General features: G+C 43.1%; 1 pseudogene; it reads right to left on the minus strand.

Moving 5' to 3' along the window:
- Window positions 1–923: 923 nt before the first annotated feature.
- Window positions 924–21405, minus strand: LOC123157601 (ent-cassadiene C11-alpha-hydroxylase 1-like; annotated as a pseudogene).
- Between the last annotated feature and the right edge of the window lie 2061 nt (window positions 21406–23466).

Raw genomic sequence — 23466 nt, forward strand, 5'->3', positions numbered from 1 at the left:
TCATACTATCCTGCTCGGACGCCTTTTTAACAGTATAGATGTAAATATTAATGATGCTGAAATATTAAGTTGCCCGATAACAACCCAACTGAAAGTCATAAAAATGTTACTAACCTCTAAATAACGTAAATACGAATACATGAATTGGGATTTAATTGACGAAATATATAATTTCCACCGGATGAATTACGGTGGAAACTATTATATTTCCTGAAAGGTAATGTTTCCAAAGTATCTATGTTTTCCTAAAGCGAGTCAAATGTGCATTCATTTTCGAGGGAGTCTATATGGGGTTTTCCGTACAGTATCTTGATACAGTATTGTCTAGAATAAATCAAACTATTAATGAAAGGAATAGGAGTAGTACATTTTTGTAATGGAAAATATACTAATCTTTTTTAGCATAAAGTATGTTACCTAATATTATTTATGTAAATAAGTTAGAGCTCCAGGAGATATTTATAAATATGCAAAGAAATATTGATATATTATTTATGTAGTATCATGTACTACCTTTTCCACTATTAATAGCGCGAGTATGGATCAATCAACCCGTCTAAAAAATAACAAGAGAAAAGAATAGTAGTCTAACATAATTTGTAAACTACACATATATGAAAATTACACATAAATATTTTCTGCCACACAGTAACCAATAGACGTAGTTGCATGTTATTGCTTGCAATAAATCGACAATATAATATAATTAGCATTTTCCATCTTAATTGCTAACAAGTGTTACCATCAAACAAGTATTAATAGAAGTCCAACTTACATAAATCTATCAACAATAAGCCCGTGCGCATGCACGGGTTGACGACTAGTGCTACTAATTTGATGGCATAAATGTTGGTCTATTATTGTATAAATATGATCAAACATAAAAAACTTTGATTTTTTAACAAAGTTGGAAGTACACTCTTTCAAAGACGGAGGAAGTACCTCTCAATCACGTCCACTTGGTCAGGTGACATGCCATGAGGCAGCCGCCACTCGAAGGCATGCAGCATGGATGTCACCATGAAGGGCAAGAGGAGCTCCACCATGGGCAATGCTGGGCACAGCCTCCGGCCGGTGCCCAGCGGGATAAACTTGACCTCCTTCCCCCACATGCCGAGCTCCGTCTTCCCTAGGAAACGCTCCGGCATGAACTCCTCGGGCCTCTCCCATGCCGCCGGGTCGCGCATGATGGACCACGAGTTGAAGATTATGGTTGCGCCTTGGGCACGGCGTATCCGCCTATCTCCATGCCATCCTCCACCACCAGGTGTGGCAACAACAACGGCGCCACGCGCCATGGGGTGCAGCCGCATCGACTCCTCCACCGCGGCCTGCAGGTATCCGCCTCTGTTATCATCCTCTCCTGGTCCTGTGCGCACCGCCGCAAGATGCCTAACAACATGGGCTTCAAATCGCGGCGGCTCAGCTTGCCGGCAGTCACCAGCGCCAGCAGCGCATCCAAGACGTTCCGATGATGCTTACCCTCGCCACGGCCCAGCCGGTCGTCGATGATCTTGTCCAGCAGATGGAAGACGCGGTTCATGTGTGTGGCCGTCCAACGGCGAAGGCCCTCCAGGTCCAGCACCTGGAGCAACGGGTACAAGTCCGACATGTTGGGCTTGGCGAGGAGCCCCACTATGTCCTCCAGAAGGTCCCTCAGCTTGTCCTGTCCATCGAGGGAGAAGAGCGTGTTCGTGAGCAGGTCGAACATGTCGTGGTACAGGACGTGGCCGATTTCGACCTCCTGCCCGGCGCAGCAGCGGAAGGCGTCCAACATGTGGTGCACGTCACGCTCCCGAGCGCCCTGCGCCTTCGTGAGGCTGCGTGGCGAGAAGATGTGTGGTTGGCCTTGAGCATGATCATTGAGTGTACGCCTAATAATTGTATCGTGTGGAACAATGATGTACCGCCCCGAGTGGCGAGTTATGTCTTAGGCGATTCGGCCGAGCACTGTTAAGTTATAAAGCTTACTTTTCCTTAAAAAAGCTATTATAGCTTTTCTAGTGAACATACCTGCTGTCCAAATTTACTTTCGCGTTACATCATCAAGAAGCATTTTTTTTAGAAAAGGAGGATGACCCCCGGCCTCTGCATCTGGAAGATGCATGCGGCCACTTTATTGATTATTCTCGAGGACCTTACAAATTATTACAACAATATGCCTGAATCCGCCATCTTGGCAACACATGCCACTACTCCTATCCAAATGATGAAAGCTTGCTACCTGGGCCACTACCCAGACCACTCATCTAAGCCTAACATCAAAATAATGAAGGGGTGCTAGCTGGGCCACTACCCAGACCACTCACCTAGCCGTAACATCAAAAGCCGGAAGCCCCAGCCGAGCCACATACTGGGTCTGGGGTACAAACCGGTTCGACGCACTCGTCTGTCGTCGACGCCATCTTCCACAGGTCCGTCTTCAGAGCAAATATTGAGGCTTCTACCTTGTCTGGCCACTCAGCCGTCGACGTCACCACGACACCAGACAGCTTCGTCCTCCTGCGTGAGTCCATCGCCACACATCGGACGCCGAATCTTCACTGCGCCCCACGCCGCCGAGATACTCCGCCATCAATGAGTAGGATGAAGCACCGCTATGCCAGGTCCGGCAGGGATGCTGAAGACCAAGCACCGTGGAAAAAGGACTCCGAGGCTGAGCACATAGGCGGCAGAACTCCGACCACATCATCAAGAAGCATGATTTGACATTGTAAAGATGAGCGATTCAATCTTGGTCATTCTCTTTGAGTGAATAATTTCGCTGGAGACATGTTATTTGTTGTTGAAGTGGTTGGTTTGGATATTTTCTTCTATAAGTTAATAATGTGTGGAACATCGTTGCTGAGAAGAGGTGATCCGGTGGTAGTGTTTTCAGTTGCATTTTTTGAAGTTTGTATCACCGTGCGATCTGTAATATTTCTGTATTTCACAAAGACTAGAGGTGGCTACTGCAAAAGTCCTATTTCATATCTACTGTAATTGTTAGCAGGAGGTTTATTGTGAAATGTGCATTAAGTGGTGTGAGATCCCTCTGCCTAAATGGTGTGAGATCCCTCCGCCTAAATCTATACCATTCATCTCCAATTCGGTGGTCCAGGATGCATTTTTCTGTTTTTGCACATGGAGCTCAGATTCATCACCAGGCATAGAAACATCTTATTAAAGGTTACATGGTGAATTCAGGATACTTTGCGCCTTAAAAATTCAGGATGTATGGAGCAATCGGCAGGAAATATCAAACGAGAGAAGCTTTACTTGTTGTTAATTAAATTAAAACTATGAAGTACCCCAGCAAACTATCTAACTGAAGATTCCGTAACCCACATTTCACAGTTAACATTGATCAAATTAGCCACTGAACAGCCAGAGGACCGTAGGATGCGTGAACAGATGCTTTCATATGTTACAATGTAACTTGAGTTGAAAGTGTACAATCAGCTGGAATTAATCATCAAATTAGATGGACTGTTTTGCTAGTTGTCAATCAAATTAAAACTAGGAAGTTCCCCCAGCAAACCAGGCAGATGCAGTTGAAGATTCCATGATCCAGATCCCACTGAAGAAACACCAATCAGAAGAACATTCACTTCTAAAAATTCAATCCCACAACCACCAAACGAGAATCATATTCAGTGAAGATGACACTAACTGGAGACATGAGAAAGGTAGAGCGTTCAAGGCAAACTGTTTGTTCAAGCTTCCAGTTCAGAACCTTCAACTGTGCACTATTTTAGTTCATAGCAACAATTCCTAACCTCTCTCGGCATATCGGCTCATCGACATTATCCAACTACAAAGTCAGGAGGCCACTACTTGTAAGTGTCAACACGGTAATAAATAAGAGAGCCGACAAATTAGTTGTGATCTTTCTTTATCACCAAATTTCAAAGTCTGCGTATGCAAAAAATTAATTCTATGCCATAAGATGAACCTAAAGAACTTAACATGAAAATACATAAATTAACAAACCAACTGCAATCATCGAGAATAGTATTTAGAATGGTAGTCTAACAAATCCAAGCATGACTCCAAAGCAATTCAAGTATATATGGAGATAATCAGAGTACATGCAACCTTTACTTCTCCTGTAAGGTGATAAATTTGCAAGCTGAAGGCCAAAATTTGATTATCAATACAAACTTTGAGTACGAAAGTAGGACCCTCATTTGAGACCAAAGGATCTTCCATCATTTACTTATAGCCTTTTGTATATTCACTGGGAGCAAAAAATGAGATCAGATTCCATCGAAATCGCATGCAAGTTAGCAGGCGCCATAAACCAATTAACCAAGTAATATGCTTCAGGAAAGTCAAAAGATCAAGATGTGCACATTAACTCCAAGCTGCACCAAAGAGGATGAAGCCACTAAATGCCAGTTCAAACTGAAAGCTGCCACAAAGACCAAATCATCAAGTAATATGCATCAGAAGTCAAAATCATCAGGGAAGCAAACACAGTCTTCTGATGGCTTCACGAAGTCCCTCCACCAACTGATGTTTTGCTATACTTTCCAACCCTACAATCTTGCACTAAAACCTCCAACGTTGCAAATGCACGAACAACCCATACCTAAATAATTCTTCAGAAAAGGTCAGACATTATTATGAAGTCTAGGTAGAGAGTACTAAGATTTTGAGGTTGTAGGAAACTCTTCCATCCAGAAGCCCTGAACTCTGCGGATCAATTCAAATACTCAGACGAACAACTCAGGAAACTGGTTTTCTAACCAACAAAATAGAAAAATACGAAATTAGGTCTCCAAAGAGATTTTCACATAGCATGACACACTCTAATCTTATATGCTCTGAAACTTGATGATATGGTGAAATAAGACTGTTCACTTAGGAGACTTGATTGCACACACTAATTTGCTAAAATTTATATGCTTGGAAGAGAAAAAACATATTACAAATGGATATAAAACCAAAGTATCACTGAGTGTGCCTCATACTTCCCACCGGGAAGCTCTGTTTATGAGCATCATATAGACTATTTCCACTTGGCAGCAGGGCATGCTAATAGGCACACGAAAGGTTAACATGTACACGATGTTTATCTCTTATCATATCTATCTTTGCAAAGGAAAAAATGCAGAATAACCAAATTTCATCTATGGAATAAAAGCTTAGTATCGTTATTTAAAATAGTACATCATAAATCACCTATCATATCATCATTTTTTTACCAAATTTTAATTCCATTGTCTACCATAATAAATCATCACAAATAGTCGATCCTCTCATCAAGATGCAGCTATACCCATGCCTTTGCCATGGCTGAAATGTACCAGATGCATCCTAATAAGTTACCTAGAGATAAATTTGCTTGCACGCATTCTAAATGCCTATTGCTGGCCTTGTTCTTTAGCAGGCACTGGGAATAGCCATGGCCACCATAAAAAAATAACTATCACCGATCTGTCCTAAAAAACATGCCCAACCAAAATATAAAAAGCAGGAAGGTAAAATATTCTGGGTGCATGATGGACGGGCAACATGAGCTAAATTTTATTATCTCATTTTAAGTGTAAAGCATGGATTGCACAATTGCACATAGAAATTAAGGAGACATATGTCTAGAGCAGGGTCCGTACGGACCTTCGCATGAACACCACCGAGCATCAAATAGAGGCAGAAAGAAATCCATGGTATGTCAGGTAAATAAGCCTGTCTCAGTTGGGGTAGGGATGACGGGTTACAACACTAGTTCCAAAATGCAATTATCCAAGCCGGTATCTGCAATAGTTTAGAATTACCGACCAAGGATAGGGAAAACCTTCGGTAACAGTTGAGAATTATCGACCAAGGATAGAGAAAACCTAATGTATGGGGAGTTCAATAGTTGAATAACAAAAGGTTATTAAAGATATACTTATCCGCCAATATAATATCACTTCATAAGTACTACCCTCCTCCTACTACTGCATCTAAAGAAGCACAAACACATAATAAAAGCAAGATCAGGTGCTCCAACAAGGCTCATACCACTAAATCATCTATTCTAATTAATCCAAATCATCCTCCCATAATGATCTTGTAGTCGTAACATTCTTGGGGAGGCTAGCAAAATCATCAAAGTCTACCAACTACGATTCGTTTGTATCATCTCCATGCTCATATCCATATGGGGCACATACAAGCTAATAAGCTTAGGTCAAAATATCACAAATCCATGTGCTCAAGTTATCTCCAACCTAGAAACCAACTAGTAATATCCAAAATCATCCAATAAGCTACCAAATACTTGTATAAATGCAATACATCTATGGTTGATCATGCTACAACCTAAACTTCTCTAGTTTCAAGCTCATGTCAAAATAACACAAATCCAAGTGCCCAATCTCAAGTTTAACTCTGACCTAGAATCCAAGTAGATATATCACTGAACCTAACACAAACACCATTTATATTACTCCAATATCTTTGTTTTGTTCCTACTAATTCAATCCAAGATGATATAATAGTCCATCAATTTTCACAATCATGCTGATCCTATTACACATATAAATCCAATATATCTCCGATTGATCATACTACACCCTAAAGTTCTCCAATTTCAATCTCTAACATTGTGCATCTAGTACAAATCATAACTATGATCCAAACCAAGCCCATTATCATGGTTATCTAAGTCCAGTCTAAAGCAAGCTTCCACTGGATGACTATAAATCCATAAATTAGAAGTTATTTATTCACCAGATTTTTTCAAGATCACAATCACGTAAGTAAATCCAAACTATTCCAAGGTTATTAAAGATCTATTTATCCACCAATATAATATCACTTCATAAGTACTACCCTCCTCCTAAAGAAGCTCAAACACATAGTAAAAGCAAGATCAGGTGCTCCAACAAGGCTCATACCATTGAAATTGTCATCTACTCTATTTAATCCAAATCATCCTCCCATGATGATATTGTACTCGTAACATTCTTGGGGAGGCTAGCAATCATCAAAGTCTACCAACTACGATCCATTTGTATCATCTCCATGCTCATATCCATATGGGGCACATACAAATACTAAGTTTAGGTCAAAATATCACAAATCCATGTGCTCAAGTTATCTCCAACCTAGAATCCAACTAGTAATATCCAAAATAATCCAATAGTCCACCAATACTGCATTGAAGCTAATCATACTATACTTATATAAATCCAATACATCTCAGGTTGATCATGCTACACCCTAAACTTCTCTAGTTTAAGGCTCATGTCAAAATGACACAAATCCAAGTGCCCAATCTCAAGTTTAACTATGACCTAGAATCCAAGCAGATATATCAATGAACTAGCACAAACAACATTTCTATTACTCCAATATCGTTGTTTTCTTCCTATGAATTCATCCCAAGATGATGTAATAGTCCATCAATTTTCCCAATAATGTTGATCATAGTACACTCACATAAATCGAATATATCTTCGATTGTTCATACTACACCCTAATGTTCTCCCGTTTCAATCCCTAAATGGGTGAATCTAGTACAAATCGTAACTCCGATCCAACCATCTAATTCATTCCAAGATGATGTAATAGTCCATCAATTTTCACAATCATGTTGATCATATTACACTCATATAAATCCAGTATATCTCCCATTGATCATACTACACCCTAAAGTTCTCTAGTTTCAATCATCTTCCTGCTTTCTCCAATCGCCACCCCCTTGACGCTTGGCTCCAAGTGCAATGAATGACAGCAAGGACGGTCCGCTTCCAACAACGTTTTCATCCCTTCCGCCATACCTCATGTGTAATCTGCTCCCTGCCAGTCGAACCGGGCATCCTTTGCCTGGCTTCGGGTTGCTATGTGCGATGACTCAATGCTACATTTTGTGTTCCCCTGTTGGGCGCCGCCATAGCCACATAGGCAGTCGGCATCGCAATGACTAACCCACGAGAGACAGTCGAGAGCACGATGTTACCTACCGCCAAGTCCAAGGACGCAAGACGGGAGAACGCGTAATGTCGGATCAAGTTAGTGGCACAGAAGCCGCAAATGGGGAAGGACACCAAGCCGAATTGGCGGGAATTGAACAATGCACGGGAGGTGTGGGAGGGGGTGAAAACCCTTATAGCCACATCGGGCTTTGCGCCAAGCCGTTGCGGCAGTCTCGATCTTCAGGCTATCAAGTAAAGCTTCTCATGTGCTTTATCATCACTCCTCTAAAACTACATCGACCTCCACTGGATTACTACAGATCCAAAAATTAGAAGTTATTTATCCACCAGATTTTTTTTCAAGATCACAATCATCTAAGTAAATCCGAACTGTTCCAAGGTTATTAAACATCTCTTTATTCACCAATATAATATCACTTCATAAGTACTACCCTTCTACTATTGCATCTAAAGGAGCACAAACACATAATAATAGCAAGATCAGCTGCTCCACAAGGCTCATGCCACTGAAGTTGTCATCCATTCTAATTAATCAAAACTATCCTCTCATGATGATCTTGTACTCATAACAATCTTGGTGAGGGGCTAGCAAAATCATCAAAGTCTACCAACTATGTTCGTTTGTATCATCTTCATGCTCATGTCCATATGGGGGCACATACAAGCTACTAAGCTTAGGTAAAATTATCACAAATCCAAGTGCTCAAGTTATCTCCAACCTATAATCCAACTAGTAATATCCAAGATGATCCAAGAGTCCACCAATACCACATTCATGCTAGGCTATACCTATATAAATCCAATATATCCCAAGTTGATCATGCTACACCCTAAAGTTCTCCGGTTTCAAGATCATGTGAGAATATCACAAATCCAAGTGCCCAATCTCAAGTTTAATTTTGACCAAGAATCCAAGCAGATATATCACAGAAACTAACACAAACAACTTTTCTATTACTCCAATATCTTTGTTTTGTTCCTACTAATTCAATCCAAGATGATGTAATTTTCCATCAATTTTCACAATCAAGGTAATCATATTACACATATAAATCCAATATATCTTCGATTGATCATACTACACCCTAAAGTTCTCCAATTTCAATCTCTAACATTGTGCATCTAGTACAAGCATAACTATGACTCAACCAAGCCCACTATCAAGGTTATATAAGTCTAGTATAAAACAAGTTTCCACTGGATGACTATAAATCCAAAAGCTAGAAGTTATTTAACCACCAGATGTTTTTAAGATCACAATCACCTAAGTAAATCCAAATTGTTCCAAGGTTATCCAAATCATCCTCCCATGCTGATCTTGTACGTAACATTCTTGGGGAGGCTAGCAAAATCATCAAAGTCTATCAACTACGATCCGTTTGTATCATCTCCATGCTCATATCCATACGGGCCACATACGAGCTACTAAGTTTAGGTCAAAATATCATAAATCCATGTGCTTAGGTTATCTCCAACCTAGAATCCAACTAGTAATATCCAAAATAATCCAATAGTCTACCAATACTGCATTGAAGGTAATCATACTATACTTATATAAATCCAATACATCTCAGGTTGATCATGCTACACCCTAAACTTCTCTAGTTTCAAGCTCATGTCAAAATAACACAAATCCAAGTGCCCAATCTCAAGTTTAACTATGACCTAGAATCAAGCAGATATATCAATGAACCTAGCACAAACCACATTTCTATTACTCCAATATCTTTGTTTTCTTCCTATTAATTCATTCCAAGATGGTGTAATAGTCCATCAATTTTCACAATCATGTTGATCATATAACACTCACACAAATCCAATATTTTCGATTGATCATACTACACCATAACGTTCTCCAGTTTCAATCCCTAAAGGTGTGAATGTAATAATCATAACTACAATCCAACAATCTAATTCATTCCAAGATGATGTAATAGTCCATCAATTTTCACAATCATGTTGATCATATTACACTCATATAAATCCAATATATCTCCGATTGATCTTACCACACCCTAAAGTTCTCCAGTTTCAATCATCTTCCTGCTTTCCCCAAATCGCCACCCCCGTGACGCCTGGCTCCAAGTGCAATGAATGACGACAATGAAGGTCCGCTCCCAACAACGTTTTCATCCCTTCCGCCATACATCATGTGCAATCTGCTCCTTGCCAGTTGAACCAGGCATCCTTTGCCCGGCTTCCGGTTGCTATGTGCGATGACTCAACCCCACATTTCATGTTCCCCTGCTGAGCGCCGCCATAGCCACACAGGCAGTCGGCACCGCAATGACTAACCCACGAGACACAGCCGAGAGCACGACGTTACCTACCACCAAGGCCAAGGACGCACGGCGGGAGAACGTGTGATGCCGGATCAAGTTAGTGGCACGGAACCTGCAAACAGGGAAGGACACCAAGCCGAATTGGCGGGAATTGGACAATGCACGGGAGGTGTGGGAGGGGGTGAAAACCCTTATAGCCACATCGGGCTTTGCGCCAAGCCGTTGCAGCAATGTCGATCTTCAGATGATTGAGTAAAGCTTCTCATGTGCTTTCTCAGCGCTCCTCTACAACTACCTCAGCCTCCACTGGATTACTATAGATCCAAAAATTAGAAGTTATTTATCCGCCAGATTTTTTTTCAAGATCATAAATCATCTTAGTAAATCCAAACTGTTCCAAGGTTATTAAAGATCTAGTTATTCACCAATATAATATCACTTCATAAGTACTACCAGTATTGCATCTAAAGGAGCACAAACACATAATAAAAGAAGATCAACTTCTCCAGCAAGGCTAATACCACTGAAGTTGTCATCTATTCTAATTAATCGAAACCATACTCCCATGATGATCTTGTACTTGCAACATTCTTGGTTAGGGCTGACAAAATCATCCTATTTCAATCATCTTCATGCTCGTGTCCATATGGGGCACATACAAGCTACTAAGCTTAGGTAAAATTATCACAAATTCAAGTGCTCAAGTTATCTCTAACCTATAATCCAACTAGTAATATCCAAGATGATCCAATAGTCCACCAAAACCACATTCATGCTAATCCTACTATACCTATATAAATCCAATATATCCCAGGTTTATCATGCTACACGCTAAAGTTCTCTTGTTTCAAGCTCATGTGTATATATCACAAATCCAAGTGCCCAATCTCAAGTTTAACTCCGACTTAGAATCCAAGCATATATATCACTGAACCTAACACAAACAACATTTCTATTACTCCAATATCTCTGGTTTGTTCCTACAAATTCAATCCAGGATGATGTAATAGTCCATCAATGTTCACAATCATGCTGATCATATTACACATATAAATCCAATATATATCTGATTGATCATACTACACCCTAAAGTTCTCCAGTTTCAATCTCTAAAGGTGTGCATGTATTACAAATCATAACTAGGATCCAACCAAGCCCACTATCATGGTTATCCAAGTCCAGTATAAAGCAAGTTTCCACTGGATGACTATAAATGCAAAAATTAGAAGTTATTTATTCACCAGATATTTTTCAAGATCACAATCACCTAAGTAAATCCAAACTGTTCCATGGTTATTAAAGATCTATTTATCCACCAATATAATATCACTTCATAAGTACTACCCTCCTCCTCGTACTACATCTAAAGAAGCACAAACACATAATGAAAGCACAATCAGGTGCTCCAACAAGGCTCATACCACTAAAATTGTCACCTATTCTAATTAATCCAAATCATCCTCCCAGGATGATCTTGTACTTCCAACATTCTTGGAGAGGGCTAGAAAAATCATCAAAGTCTACCAACTACGATCCGTTTGTATCATCTTCATGATCATATCCATATGGGGCACATCCAAGCTACTAAGCTTAGGTCAAAATATCACAAATCCATGTGGTCAAGTTATCTACAACCTAGAATACAACTAGTAATATCCAAAATAATCCAATAGTCCACCAATACCACATTGATGCTAATTATACTACTACTTATATAAGTCCAATACATCTCATGTTGATCATGATCAACGTAAAGTTCTCTAGTTTCAAGCTCATGACAAAATATCACAAATCCAAGTGCCCAATCTCAAGTTTAACTCCGACCTCGAATCCAAGCAGATATATGCTACGTCGTGAGCTTGCGTTAGTTTTCCTTGAAGAGGAAAGGGTGATGCAGCAATAGTAGCGTAAGTATTTCCCTTAGTTTTCTAGAACCAAGGTATCAATCCAGTAGGAGGCTCCTCAAAAGTCCCACGCACCTACACAAACAAACAAAGAACTCACAACCAACGCAATAAAGGGGTTGTCAATCCCTTCACGTCCACTTGCGAAAGTGAGATCTGATAGAGATAGTATGATAATATAAATATATTTTATAATATAGATTGGAAAATAAAAGATGCCAATAAAAGTATATTGAAAGCTTATATGATAAAAGATAGACCCGGGGCCCATAGGTTTCACTAGTGGCTTCTCACGAGATAGCATAAGTATTACGGTGGGTGAACAAATTACTGTTGAGCAATTGATAGAAAAGCGAATAATTATGAGATTATCTAGGCATGATCATGTATATAGGCATCACGTCCGTGACAAGTAGACCGACTCTTGCCTGCATCTACTACTATTACTCCACACATCGACCGCTATCCAGCATGCATCTAGAGTATTAAGTTCATAAGAAGAGAGTTACGCATTAAGAAAGATGACATGATGTAGAGGGATAAACTCATGCAATATGATATAAACCCCATCTTTTTATCCTCGATGGCAACAATACAATACGTGCCTTGCGCCCCTGCTGTCACTGGGAAAGGACACTGCAAGATTGAACCCAAAGCTAAGCACTTCTCCCATTGCAAGAAAGATCAATCTAGTAGGCCAAACCAAACTGATAATTCAAAGAGACTTGCAAAGATAACTTAATCATACATAAAAGAATTCAAAGGAGATTCAAATATTTCTCATAGATAAACTTGATCATAAACCCACAATTCATCAGATCTCGACAAACACACCACAAAAAGAGTTACATCGAATAGATCTCCAAGAAGATCAAGGAGAACATGGTATTGAGATTCAAAGAGAGAGAAGAAGCCATCTAGCTAATAACTATGGACCCGAAGATCTGTGGTAAACTACTCACAACTCATTGGAGAGGCTATGGTGTTGATGTAGAAGCCCTCCATGGTCGATTCCCCCTCCAGCGGAGCGCCGACGAAGGCTCGAAGATGGGATCTCGCGGATACAGAAGGTTACGGTGGTGGAAATAGCTTTTCATGGTCGCCCCTGATGTTTTTGGGGTACGTGGGTATATATAGGAGGAAGAAGTACGTCGGTGGACGCCCGAGGGGCCCTCGAGATAGGGGCGCGCCCTCCACCCTCGTGGACGCCTCGGAAGCTTTTTGACTTGCACTCCAAGTCCTCTGGATCACGTTCGTTCCAAAAATTATGCTCTCGAAGGTTTCATTCCGTTTGGACTCTGTTTGATATTCCTTTTTCTTCAAAACACTGAAATAGGCAAAAAAAACAGCAATACGGGCTGGGCCTCCGGTTAGTAGGTTAGTCCCAAAAATGATATAAAAGTGTAAAGTAAAGCCCATAAACATCCAAAACAGGTAATATAATAGCATGGAACAATCAAAAATTATAGATACGTTGGAGACGTATCAATATATCATTACCTAACACAAACAACATTTATTTTACTCCTATATCTTTGTTTTCTTCCTACTAAGTCAATCCAAGACGATGTAATAGTCCTCCAATTTTCACAATCATGCTGATCATATTACACATATAAATCCAATATATCTTCAATTGATCATATTACACCCTTAAGTTCTCCAGTTTCAATCTCTAAAGGTGTGCATCTATTGAATGTTTCTTGTTAGGTTACAGTGAGGAGCACAAGGGCTATCGGTTTTGGGATCTTGTTGGTCGTCGAATGCGCATTTCTTGAGATGTGACATTTGATTCTATCCACATCCATCCTCTCCTTCGGCTTCCCCCATTCAGGATATTTCTTCCCTTAATTTCCTGATACACTTATCACTCATTTATTGCCCTCGCCCACCTATCCTAGCGTATCTTCCCGTAATACTATGATATACCCCACACGTCGCCACATGCTTCCCCACCTCCTTCATTACCTGTGGCTACCTCACCTCGCTCATCCATGAGGTTTCCTCGATGATTCCCCCTTATCATCTTCTTCACTACACTTGTGGTCCGCGTGTTGTGGATCCTTCTAATGAGCCATCTCCCTCCACTACTATGGCCTTTCCTGTTGGCAACGCACCGTGTCCAATTCGGCCTACTTATGGCTTCTGAGCTCGCTTGCTTCTGCCTATTGACTGCTATGGTTATTCCGGCGTCGCTTTTCTCGGGACTTCTTATTATGACACATTTGTTCATCATGAATAGCAGCATGTGATTGTAAAGGAGATTAGTGCTCTTGCGCGCATAGGCATGTAGGATATCATTTCTCTTCGTCCCTGTTGCATGAGGTCTACATATAGCCACTGCTACCTCTTGAGCATGTGTTGGTTTTCCCTTGAAGAGGAAAGGGTGATGCAGCAATGTAGCGTAAGTATTTCCCTCAGTTTTTGAGAACCAAGATATCGATCCAGTAGGAGTCTACACGCAAATCCCTCGTACCTACACAAACAAATAAGAACCTTGCAACCAACGCGATAAAGGGGTTGTCAATCCCTTCACGACCACATGCAAAAGTGAGATCTGATAGAGATAATAAGATAAATATTTTTGGTATTTTTATGATATAGATTGGAAAGTAAAGATTGCAAAATAAGATAGATCAGAAACTTATATGATGGAAAATAGACCCGGGGGCCATATGTTTCACTAGTGGCTTCTCTCAAGATAGCATAAGTATTACGATGGGTGAACAAATTACTGTCGAGCAATTGATACAAAAGTGCATAATTATGAGAATATCTAGGCATGATCATGTATATAGGCATCACGTCCGCGACAAGTAGATCGAAACGATTCTGCATCTACTACTATGACTCCACACATCGACCGCTATCCAGCATGCATCTAGAGTATTAAGTTCATAAGAATAGAGTAACGCATTAGGCAAGATGACATGATGTAGAGGGATAAACTCAAGCAATATGATATAAACCCCATCTTTTTATCCTCGATGGCAACAATACAATATGTGCCTTGCTGCCCCTGCTGTCACTAGGAAAGGACACCGCAAGATTGAACCCAAAGCTAAGCATTTCTCCCATTTTAAGAAATATCAATCTAGTAGGCCAAACTAAACTGATAATTCGAAGAGACTTGCAAAGATAACAAATCATACATAGTAGAATTCAGAGGAGATTCGAATATTGTTCATAGATAATCTTGATCATAAACCCACAATTCATCGGATCTCGACAAACACACTGCAAAAAGAATTACATCGAATAGATCTCCAAGAAGATCAAGGATAACTTTGTATTGAGATCCAAAGAGAGATAAGAAGCCATCTAGCTAATAACTATGGACTCGAAGGTCTATGGTAAACTACTCACACTTCATCGGAGAGGCTATGGTGTTGATGTAGAAGCCCTCCATGATCGATTCCCCCTCCGGCGGAGCACCGGAAAAGGCCCCAAGATGGGATCTCACGGGTACAGAAGGTTGCGGCGGTGGAAATAGGGTTTCGTGGTGCTCCTGGATGTTTTCAGGGTATATGAGTATATATAGGCGAAGGAAGTCGGTCAGGGGAGCCACGAGGGTGGGGGCGCGCCTACCCCCCTTGGGCGCGCCCTCCTGCCTCGTGGCCGCCTTGTTTCTTTCTTGACGTCCACTCCAAGTCTCCTGGATTGCGTTTGTTCCAAAAATAACTCTCCCGAAAGTTTCATTCTGTTTGGACTCCGTTTGATATTCCTTTTCCGCGAAACACTAAAATAGGCAAAAAACAACAATTTGGACTGGGCCTCCGGTTAATAGGCTAGTCCCAAAAATAATATAAAAGTGTATAATAAAGCCCATTAAACATCCAAAACAGGTAATATAATAGCATGGAACAATAAAAAATTATAGATACGTTGGAGACGTATCAGCCACCACCTTAGTATTCTCTTCCTAATGGCATGGTTTGTCGTCTTTATCGGTCTTTTGTAGCCTTAAGCAAACCCCTCGGGCCTAGTTTGAGCATTTCGTCTCAGTGGTGATTGCGCCTAGTTTTCGGCGAGTGCTCATGATCCTACACTTCTTGTACACCTTTCAACTCGTGGTCAAATCATCACTGGCGATGATTCTAAGTACATTGCCTTTGTGAGGCTCATCATAATGGGTTTCTTATGTTTGATCTTGGTCCTCTTCGCTACTTCATAGGGATTGAGGTTTCTTCTACCTCCAGTGGCTTCTTTATCAAGCTCATCATCACCTGCGACTTCCCCGCCTCATTCATTACATGAGACTACCTCACTTGGATCGTCCCCTAAGGCTAGTGATTCCCCCTCATGCTCTTCTCTACTACATTGGTCGTCCGCGTGTTGTGGATTCATCTGATGAGCCATCTCCCTCTACTTTCTTGCTCTGACGTCCACTATATGCTCTACCGCATTGTCGTTGTGACTAGGATTGTGGCAAACTCATTAGCACCGATGCCTTCTACGCCACATCATTAGAGCCTTCATCCTCTCAAGTTGCAAGAATGGCTGGAGGGGACACTGCCACCATGGCTACTAACATTCCCTCTCTCAGATCATGAAGTGTATGGGAGTGAGACTAAGAGAAATATGGGAAAGGAGACAATTACTAGCATATTAGGGGAATGAGGCCCAAATAGAACTGCTGAGATGCCCACTAACAAAATGGTTGGTGTATTCTTCTCCAAAGTGGGCCACACTTTTGATGCAAACAAGACCACGTGGGATATAGTCATACTCTATCAAGCTTAAATAATGCATCATCTACTACCAGATATGATGAGCACATGGATCCATGTAGTGATTTTCATGACGGTTATCATCTGGATACTCAATACAACAACAGTTGCCTGAGCTTGCCATCGAGCATGCTCACCGAAGATGTGGCTGATGTACAGGATAGTCAGATTAACCATTTTAGCAAGCATGTGGTGGCAGTAATGTGGATGCTCCACATGGTTGCAGCTTGCCAGGTTTGACCACACCCCAATGATGCAGCTAGCCTTCAGCCTACATCGGTTTACAGTGGTATGCCTCCTCTTACTACTTCATATGGAAAATTGCAGTGTTGAGTTGATTTCTCTTGCCCAAGCAATTGCAGTTTGTATTGAAAGTACGCTTCTCTCTCCCCACACAAATAGTTTAGTTTCTTTTAGGACTAAGAAAGAAAATAGCTTCAGAGTTTACCATGTTCATAATAATCATGCGGCTATTTGGTGAGCAGATATGTGGAAATACGACTACTCAAAATTGGTGTGGCCCATGTGCAAAATCCTAAAGGTTGTGCTACATATACTTTAGATAAATTTTACTTAATCGATACACTGTAATGTAGTTTAAACACAATAATATGAGGGGATGCACTGAAGCCAGGAAAAACTAACAAATTGATGTTTGAAGATAGAAGACCCAGATGCCTTGATTTCATCTGGACCAGAGGAAGGTTAGCTTTAGTACCATGCATTTTCCTCCACACGAACAATTGCCTACTCAAAGTGGTCCCCTCGATGTCCATTAGGTTGAACGCTGGATGGGATACACAAGCTACTTCTATGAGTTCAGTAAAAACATCATGCATAACAGCCAACACCAGTTATCTTGCAAAAATACTGATTTTGTATTTCCTTTTAACAAAGATCTCAATCGTAAAAGAACTTTCATCAGGTTTGGAAGAATATTATCTGAAGTATCTAAGTGACACTGTATTGCTAATTAACTTTAATACCGATCATGCATTATTTTGAGATTCAAGCAATAGTCCACTTTATTCTGTATTCTCTTGCATAACTGTGATTATGAAACTAATATGATACCTTATTTTCTTTTGAGATTTTTTTGCATGTTCACATACAGCTTTGTTTATACTACTCCTCAAATTTATATATAGTACCAACTTTACATATATAATGTGGGTGCATAACTATAAGTTTTTAGATCAAACCAATAGTTATTCTAGAAACATTCATATCTGCTTACCCCATAAGTGCTGACACTATACTTGATTGTCGAGACATAATCTTGATGGTAGCTCATCTTTGAGTCTTGATACTAAATCTTACACCAGTTTCCTTTGTTGTTGTTCCCCTTGCAGATTTCCTATGAAGGTCAAAATCCTGTATGGAACTACCATTTTTTTCAGTTCACAAACCTACACTTCTAGATTTCATATATAACAAAGGAAATATGCAGCTGATCTAATTGTCTATGCTTCCATTTCTTATAACAGGGCGCGCCTATAAAAAGTTTGCCACAACCCTTTTCTAAGACAAAAACGTGATATTCTTCTTTTTCCTTACAATGTTGAGCAATAATAACCACCATAAGAGTATGCTAATAAGGCATATTCCCTTAATGATAATTCAAGAGTTAATGTTTCTGTTCTTAAATGATGAGAAAGAATAGAAAACCAAATTTAGGATGTCTCTGTTTTTGTCAGCTTCTATAAAGAGACTATAGTGCATATGAACAACATGATTACACGCCTTCTACTATGCAGTCGCCTATACTTATGGTTCTCTTTCCCTCGAATGTAAGTTTATAACATTATTTGTTTGTTCTCATTATAATCCTAGTTTTTGGAGAAACACCCATAATCCAAATCAGAACCGTCTTATGCTAGATTGTGTTGTGCAAATGATGGGAGCTATATCGAGGGGGGTTATCTAGATGGGATTATAGCTCACATAGAAATCTGAGATTATTTGCCTCTAGAAATGAACATCAGCCCTCATAACATCAGCACCGGCGGTTCTTTCCACAAAATTAGAACACAATTGTTTTAGGATCATATAGAAGAACGGTGGAGCTTCTTAAGCAGGGGATCTAAGCAATCAAGCAGTAGTATATCTGGTAGGTAGGAAGATGAGTTGTTCCTTTGGTAGTTGAAAAAATAACTGACAGAAACCATGACTTTGTTAATCAGGCAACCATGTTAAGTAAACAAAAACCTCTTTTATCTAGTAGGTAGGAAGATAGGTTGTTGAATAGTACTACAAGAGAACTGGGAAATAATGCAAAAAAAAACAAACTGATAATATTGTACTATGTAATTTACAGAAACGGTCAAGCATTTCCATACCTGATGATTTCATGAACCTTTTATATCACATTGTATTCAGGAGCATAGCTTTCAGACCAAACACCTTCTAAGCGCAGTTCCAGATGAGAAAAATTGTGTCGTGCACTGATTTTTAATATTGGAGCTGATACCTGTCACGAGCAGAGTTAAGGCATAATCTATGCCATTAAAAAACAACATATTTCCTGTTTTGCTCAGTACATTTTCATTATCACAGCTGAGACCTATCTGGAACAGAGTTCAAGCATAATCTATTCCATTGATCAAATGACATTTTTCCTATTTCACAGCTGCATATACTAGCAATTTTTATCAACAGAAAATTTCTGGAGATTAGAACAATGCAAGAAGAAAAGCAATGGAAATATTAATGATTTGAAAAATAAAGAAAGCAAGATCAAAAGAGACGTCACACTTACATAGCGATTGCTTCTGCAGCTAACATCTTCTGTCACAATCATCATAGCATCAGAATGCACTTGATCATAGTGCGATCCATGTGAACTTGAGATCCTAGATAGTTGATATACAATTGCTCAAAGATTGCCACTTTAAACCCAAACCGAGGTACGTATCCCCAAATCATGCGAATGCGCATAACAATTGGAATTTAGAAGGAAAACGCTGGAACACATAGACATAGGCTTGCGGGGAATGACTGACTGAACATGTAACTTGTTCGGTCATCCCAGCGCATTCAAGTGTGCATGTGTCGGATTACGGGTTCCGCAAACCCTTGAAAGGTTCGAACTCTAGGGTGCGTGCGGAGATCTCAACCTACCCAGCCTGCCTACTCACAATCCTCCTAAGCCTAACGCGTCGGGCTCAAAGAGACAAAGAGATACAGAAGTTTATCCTAGTTCGGGCCACCTTGCGGTGTAATACCCTACTCCAGTGTTTTGGTGGGTTGCCTCGAAGGGCTGGGCATGAACTAGTACAGTGGATGAACTGGCCTCAGGAGGTGAGGTGTTCTTGAGCCCAAGAGATCTGGTGAGGTGGTCGGGTGAGAGTGGATCTCTTCCCCCCGATGTGAACTAGATGCCCCTCTATGGTGGTGGCTAAGTCCTATTTATAGTGGCCTTGGTCCTCTTCCCAAATGTTGGCGGGAAGGGATCCCATAACGGCCAGATTTGAAAGGGGAGAAGTAGTACATCCTATTTTGACTAAAGTGGTCTTCGCCTGCGAAAAGCCTCTAGTCGTACGCTGCAGTGGGCTCGGTGATGACCTCCATCTTGCCGTCCTAGCGGTCTTGGTCTTGTTGCACCAGAATGGAAACCGTTGGCGGATTCCTCGGGACTCCACGCCTATGGCTTTCCTCCCTTGCACCAAAGAGAAAGCTGGCGCTCTGCGCCCGCTGGCGCCCGCCTGGCCTTTGTTGTCATGGATCACGTCAGCTGAGCCTCGTGAGGTGCATCTTGCATAGAACTCTCCGCCCCTCGGGAGTGGGAACCAGACCATTGATGGAGCCACGTGGTGGGTCGCAGGCAGGCAAGTCTGGATACCCCCATATCCAGAACGCCGACAGTAGCCCCCGAGCCCAAGGCGCACTCGGACTTGGTTTCCAGGCGAAGCCAAAGGGAAAGTGTGGAGGGACACGGGCCCTAACCGCCTGCGACCTTGATGACGCATGGCGATTGATGATACGCGGGCGTCTCCACTTCCCCATGCTGCCTCGGCAACTGCTCGACTTGACGGGACGATGCGGCATGCAGAAGATCATCATGGAGTGAGGTCATGGAGGCCAGCAATTGGCCTTCCTTGGCTATAAATGTGGGGGGGGGGCAGAGACCCCTCGCTCATCTCTCCTTCGTCTTCTTGTCACCCGTTTCTTCTCCTTCTCCACCTTGCTCCCATGGCGCCAATAGGAGGTTCTCGGCGACCGAAAAGGGTAAGGCCCCTAGGGAGGGGCATGATCATCTCCCTCTGAAGAAGCGGCTCCGCCCTCCTCACGACGCCAGCATGGGACGAGAGGTGACCAGGCCTTGGCAATCGAGGCCTTCGCCTGGCTTCCCCCTTCCCCTGTATGCCCGTGCCCGGGATGAGGGCGTGCACCATCGAGTGATCCCTAGTGATGAAGGAAGGGCTGCCGTTGCCTTACCGACCGTACCACGGACTCACGCTGAGGGCAGCTCACGCGAGTTCGTGGTGTGGGCAGCGATGACGCCAAACTCATGGATCCGGCTCCCGAGGTTTTTCACCAATGAGCTGCCTCCGAGGGACCGCTTGAGCTGTGGCTGCAGCATGCCGGGTGCTACAGCCTGCCCATCGGAGCTGAGGTCGAGGTGGTGCCCCTGGAGACGTCTTCATGACCCGCGGATGGGGTGAGGTCGCCCGAGCCTGTCGCGCCGAGGGAGCCCTCGCAATCCACTTTGAATATGATGGCGCATCCACCTTGTTCTTCAAGGTCTTCAACGAGAAGGGCCGACGGCTGGAGTGCTGCCTCGGAGGAAACAGCCCGCAGGACGCAGCCGTAGGCGCTGGACCTGCTTCCATCCCCTTCGGCGCCTCTTCCAGCAGCAGTGATGACTCCTGGGAATCCAGCAACTCCCCTGAGCCCAGTGAGTCTCCGGAGTCTAGCGACGACAGCTACGTGCCGCCAAGCTCCCACCATGGTTGGAGCGCAGCAGCGGCTGCCGTGCGGCGTCGTTGGTGACGCTTGATGGCCCGGTAGTAGCCTTCCTTCTTTTTCTTTCCCTGCACGGAATGAAAACCAGCCCCCGTGGGGTTTGTAAGGATCGATGTGTGTTTAATACCAGCGTTGCTTTCTTGATTCTATGATGAAGTCGTGGATCCCAGTTCGTCACGACTCCCCCTTTTCTTTCCCTTAGACAGCATGACACTCTACACTGACGGGACCAGTCCCCAGGCAGCCTTCAGCCGTCGCTAGTGTGCCAGATCGCGATGTCGTGGTCAAGGCTAGGAGGTGAGCGGCCCGAGGTCCGGTGAGAGATCATGAGACGCGATGCTCATGAGGTCCCCCTTGGTGTGCAAGCAGCTGCCCAAGGAACAGAAAAGGGGATTGAAGCCATCTGAGTGGGACTGCGAGGTCGGGGCGAGCGAGACGCGAGAACGGTATCATAGTGCACGCGACTTATCTTTCAGTAGTCCTGTTGCGACCCACTGTGGGGTGCCCGCTCTTGCATCCGCGGTGGTGTCATTAGGCATGGCTTGCAATGACCACCCTCTCGCCTCGCTCGCCTAGGTGCTCTACGTCCTCGGGTCCCGGCCCTCGAGTGAGCTCAGCCGCCACTGGTATGCCTGGTCGCGATGCCGTGGTCAAGGTCAGGGGGTGAGGGCTGGAGAGCCGGTAGGAGCTCCCGAGACGCGATGCTCGGGACCCCCCTTTAACGTGCAAGCGACTTGTGAGGTAAGGTGGCGGTCATCCGGGCCGTCCCGTGAACCATCATCAGGTGAACCTGCATGTTAGATGACAGGAGTGGTCGCAAACCCTGGTGGAGCGGACTGTCCGCCCCAGGGCCCCTGGTGAAAAACGAAGGAACCGAGGACCTGGTGAGGTGAGGCGGGTGTGAGCCAGAGCTCGGTCCTTGGGTTTCTCAGCATTGCAAGGACGGACCCTTGCACATGCGTCGTGCCAACATGAGTAGCCATGCAGCGAGGCGAGCAAGGGACAAGCCAGCTAATGTAGGGAGACCGCAAGGCGGTTAAAGCTCGAGGTCGCGAAGTGATGATTATAGATGAGCCCATGAAAGATGGATAGACAATCCTGGTGAATGCAAAACGATACACGCCGCAGGGACGGACCCACATGGCTTGGGGATGATGCAGCTCGTGGGGCGCCCCCAAACTGAACGAACTAGAGAGATGTCACCTGGTACCATCGCTGAAGAGATGTCGGGGTAGCAGAAGACGCGCGCTGCTGGAGATGCTTCTCACGAGCCAACTTGTCCCCGAGCCTCAAGAGGCCCAGGGGGCCTTGGAGGCTCCTGAAGATGCACCTCCAACTCCACCAGGGTCACCTGGTGCCTGGCCTCGTGAGCCGCCAAGGCGTTCCTTGTGCAGCGCTGGAACGCCACAGCTGCGCCCGGTAGGCCGAAAGGCATGCAGACGTAGTTGTGGGGTGGACCCTCGCATCGGCCGACACGAGATGGCCAGAAGAGCTGCCAAGATGCGGCCCTGTTGAGCCTTGTGATGTCGATGCAAATGCAGAACTCCTTACCCTTGCCAGGGCAGTGAGCCGCGCCTTGCGGTAGGCGATGATCGCCTTGTAGAACCCTTGCCTCTTGAATCTCCTCGATTGCCTCGCTGATGAACTCCTGAACGCTTGGCGCCTTCCGCCTGAAGCC

The sequence above is a fragment of the Triticum aestivum genome, chromosome 7B, assembly GCF_018294505.1.
Source record: "Triticum aestivum cultivar Chinese Spring chromosome 7B, IWGSC CS RefSeq v2.1, whole genome shotgun sequence".
Taxonomy (NCBI): domain Eukaryota; kingdom Viridiplantae; phylum Streptophyta; class Magnoliopsida; order Poales; family Poaceae; genus Triticum; species Triticum aestivum.